The following is a 4545-nucleotide window of genomic DNA, read 5'->3' on the forward strand; positions in this document are numbered from 1 at the left end:
CACATTAGACCATAGCAGTAAGTGAACATTGACGCAGTGGAAGCAGATAGCCCAGGGAAGGAACGTGGTAGGAGAAGAGAGGTGAATCTAAGGTCCTGCCTTGAGGAGCTTGGGCAATGAATGGAAGGACAGAGGCGTAGTAGAAAAAAGGGACTAATATGAAGAGAGGTTTTCCTTGTTAAAAGTGGGAAAGCCTTGAGCACTTTTAAATATACAATCCTGAGATAGTGATAAAGCGACAAGGGATCTGAAGATGAGTGGGTGGAATCAGAGCACAGCTTCCCTGTGTCCTTCCCCAGACAGGGAAGGAGAAACTCTTCCTCTGCGATAGAAAGGAGGGAGCAAGGGTTGACCTGGAGCAGATAAATTTGCAAGCGAGTTTCCCAGGAGTTGAGGGGTCCCCATCTGATAATGTCCACTTTCATTGTCATTTAGGACACAGGTCCTCAGGAGAATGGATATGGGGATTGGTTGGGAAGGGGGCTTTAAGGATGTGGGAAAGGTGTTGTTGCTGCTGAGGAAACAGGAGACAGATGAAGTGGGACAAATAGAGTAGATGATAGTATTTTGTCGTGTCGTCTCCAGCCTTAACTTTATGTGCATTTCCCTGCTGGTCTTCTTTTCTCTGACTCCTCCAATTACTGCTTCTCAGGCTCTACAGGCCTTCTCCATTGGATTCTCTCATTCCTCCTTCCCTAGCCCCAAATTACTGTCCTGAAACTGAGAAAGTGACTCACCCATTGAGTTAACAAATCAACAGATCACTTCATAAATGTCAGCCATTTGTTATTTGAATAATACTTTAAAAACAAACAAAACAGAACACCATTTCCGTCAATTCTCTGTAGCAAACTGGAGTCTTCCTCCTTGCTCTCCTTCCTCCTTTTCCTCAAACTAGGTGTGCTAAGATTTCCTTCGAGTTGCCCTTCTGCTAAAAGATCAAGAGGGGAGAATGAATTAATGAGCATGGTGAGGCTGTCAGAATCTGGGAGATGCAGCTAAGGCTGTTGTAAGCTTTGCTGTCATTAGAAGGAGAGGAGTTAATTGTATGAAAAGAACAAATATTTGAAAAGCACAGTAATTTCAAAGCATCTAAAAGCAATTACTTTATTTTGATCTGGCTGGAAAACATTAAAGTAAAAAACTACAGATTATAAAATGGAAATGGCTAGTGGTAATAATGACAATCATTATAATAAGAACACACTGAAAACAGTGTGCATGTTCTTCAAAACCATTATATCTTTGCATACATTTTTATTGCTCATTGAGAATAATACATCACCCTATTTCTTGGGGTGTAGCAGGATAGCATCAGCTATGATTTTCCTTTTAGAATTGTGATTCAGGTTCAAAGCTGAGCACAGAAGGCACAAAGCACAGATATTTTAGGCTCAGGGAACCATTGTGTTGCGGAGGCCAGCCATGTCTTCGGAGGAACTTCACCACACATACATAAGAGGAAGAGTGAGGAGAGAGGAAGAAGCCATCTTTTAGAGGAATGTGGTGTTTGTGAAAGGAAAATAAACAATTCCCTTTCCTCTCCTCACCCCAGAGTCACAGGAGGATGTTTCAAGAGAGCTACCTACAGCATTGGAAATGGCCAACGTGAGCCCTCCCTTATGCACGTTTCAAAGCCATTAGGGCATCTGATTGCTGGTGGCTATTGGGGAATGAGGAAGCCAGGAGAGAGAGAAAGAGAGAGGGAGAGAGAGAGAAGAGAAGGGAGAGAATATGAATAATAAGCTAGAACACAATTTCCCATTTGGTGTGATAAGAATGCTGTTGTTAAAACTACATTTGGCTGCAGGTGACAGCAAACCTAAAGTTACAGTATAACTTAATTTACACGTGTATTTCTCCCTCTCATATAAACCAAGTCCATAGATATGGGCAATCTAAAGGACTTCTGGTTCTGGTAATAACAGACTAGGCAATTTGGGCCAGCCACCGCTACTAAAGGCAACTAAAACGCTGGAAAAAAAAAAATCTCTCCTTAAAAATCATCAAAGAGCTGGCATGATAGTGAGCAATACCTGGCCATGACCCAGAGAGGTGAGTGAGGAACACCAGGCCACTTTTATCCCACGGAGCAGAGAGATGGACTGTGCTTTAGGTGGCTCCTAAAGATGAGAGAAAAGGAGAGGATTGGTGGTTTCTGTTCAGTCACTCCTGCTTTACGTTAGGGCCCCAAAGAGCTACATCTTAGGAGTACAGGTAAACCAGAAGTTTATTTCCTTGCATAAAAGAGTCCAGTTTTTTTGTCATATGATATCCCAGAAACTCAAAACCTTGAACCTAGATTAAAATGGTCTTCTACTGCTAATGTCTTTGGTGCTTGGCAGAAGCAAACAAAAATGCTCTAAGAAGATAACACTAAGTTAGGTCTCAAATTATTTCAGCAAATACAATAATTTTCCTTCGAATAAAATTTGTAGCACACCATCAAAGATAATGCAGCACATAAGGAAACAAGACACTGTGAATAAGAACAAACAGAAAAAAAAGAAAATCTGGACACATAAGTGATATAGATATTGGAATTATCAGACACACACTGTAAAACAATTATTTACTCTGTTTAAGAAAATCAATATTTGGAAATTTAAGCAAAACATGAAAATTTAAAAAAATGGCAGAATAGAGTTAAAAAAGAGTATCAAATAGAAATCCTGGAACTAAAAAATACAATAAGCAAAGTAAAGAAGTCAGATGGAATTTATAGAAAATTAGATATAGTTGAAAATGGAATTAGTAAATTGAAGATCATGAGAAGAATTTGTCAGTATGGAGAGAAAAAAGGATGAAAAACACTGAAGAGAGGGAAAGGGACATGAGTTTAGTGAGAAGTTAGGATAATCATTTAATTCGAGTTTTAGAAAGAGGGGAAAGAAAATAGAGCATCTGTCAAATTTTTCTAATGGGACAGAGTTGATATTTGAAGTGATAATGGCAGGGAATTTTTAAAAGCTGATGAAAGACAACTTTTCATAATTTTAAGAAGCTCAACACATTTCAAACAGAACCATGCACAGACATACCATAGGAAGAAAGAACAGAAAAACGCCCTGGATTACCTTCAAAGTAGGAACAGTTAGGCCAGCAGCTAACTTCTCAATAGCAACGATGGGAGCCCAAATACACAGGACTCAAAATTCTGCAAGAAGAAAACGACCACGTTGAAGTTTCACATCCAGGGAGAATAAAGACATTTCCAGACAAAACAAAACTAAGAGAATTTGTCACTAGCAGATCAGGAGTAAAGGAAATAAGGGGTAAACCTTGGGGAGAAGAAAAATGATGCCAGATAAAAGGTTGGAGATGCAGGAAGAATTTAAAATAAAATAGAACGTAAATATGTGTAAATGGAAATAAATACTGCTGTGTAAAGCAACCATCATTGTCATCATCATTTTTTTGAATTTAAAAAAATATGTACAGAATTAAATACAGAACAATAGTAGCATACAACAGGGGCGGAATAGGTGTCAGAGAATGGAGTTAAATATTCTAAGGTCTTCGCATTGTCTAGGATGAGGTGAGGGTATGAATTAGTATCAGACTTTGATAAGTCATAAATGCATATTACAATTTCAAGGGTAATCATTGAAAGAATTCAAAAATAGTGTATAACTTACAAAGTAGTAGAGGAGAAAAGTAAATAATTAAAATATAATCAAATTCAACAAGAAAAAAGAATGTAGAATAGGCATGCAATAAATGACAGATTTAAGTGCTAACATATCAAATTATGTTAAATATAAGTGAAGTAAATACTCTAATTAAAATTATCTGACTGTACGAAAAAGAAACTCTCTCAAGAGACCAGCTAAAAAAAAAAGCTCCTTGATGCTTCCCAGGAGCCGAGCCGAGGAGATGGACGAGCAGCCCAGGCTGATGCATTCCCATGCTGGGGTCGGGATGGCTGGACACTCCAGCCTGTCCCAGCACCTGCAGGATGGGGCCAGAGGGACCGAGGGGGAGGGCGGGAGGAAGCAGGACATTGGAGACATTTTACAGCAAATTATGACCATCACAGACCAGAGTTTGGATGAGGCGCAGGCCAGAAAACATGCTTTAAACTGCTGCAGGATGAAGCCTGCCTTGTTTCACGTGTTGTGTGAAATCAAAGAAAAAACAATTTTGAGTGTTCAAGGAGCGCAGGAAGAGGATCCCACAGACCCCCAGCTGATGCGACTGGACAACGTGCTCTTAGCAGAAGGGGTGGCGGCCCGAGAAGGGCGGAGGATGGGCGGCGGCTTCTGCAGGAGCAGGTTCCGACGCCTCGGTGGGTGGAGCATTCCGATCACGGAGCAGAACTGTCACAGACCAGACAGGTCTGCCACTCGGAGCTGGAGAAGTACGAGCAGGCCTGCAGCGACTCTCCTGCGGGAGCAGAGCCGGCCCCGGCCCGCCTCCCCGGGGGAGATGGAGCGGATGGTGGGTGAGCAGCATCCACCGCAAGTTCGGCTCCATCCGGATGCAGCTCAAGCAGGGCCCGTGCGAGGCCGTCGTGGTCCTGCGTGCCCGGGCTCTGGATGCGCG

The 4545-nt window shown here is 41.7% G+C and overlaps 1 pseudogene; it reads left to right on the forward strand.

Annotated features, from left to right (window-relative positions):
- Window positions 1-3876: 3876 nt before the first annotated feature.
- LOC105821080 overlaps window positions 3877-4545 on the forward strand; it is a 926-nt pseudogene continuing 257 nt past the window's right edge.

The sequence above is a fragment of the Propithecus coquereli genome, unplaced genomic scaffold (assembly GCF_000956105.1).
Source record: "Propithecus coquereli isolate 6110/MARCELLA unplaced genomic scaffold, Pcoq_1.0 Scaffold56, whole genome shotgun sequence".
In the NCBI taxonomy this organism is placed as follows: domain Eukaryota; kingdom Metazoa; phylum Chordata; class Mammalia; order Primates; family Indriidae; genus Propithecus; species Propithecus coquereli.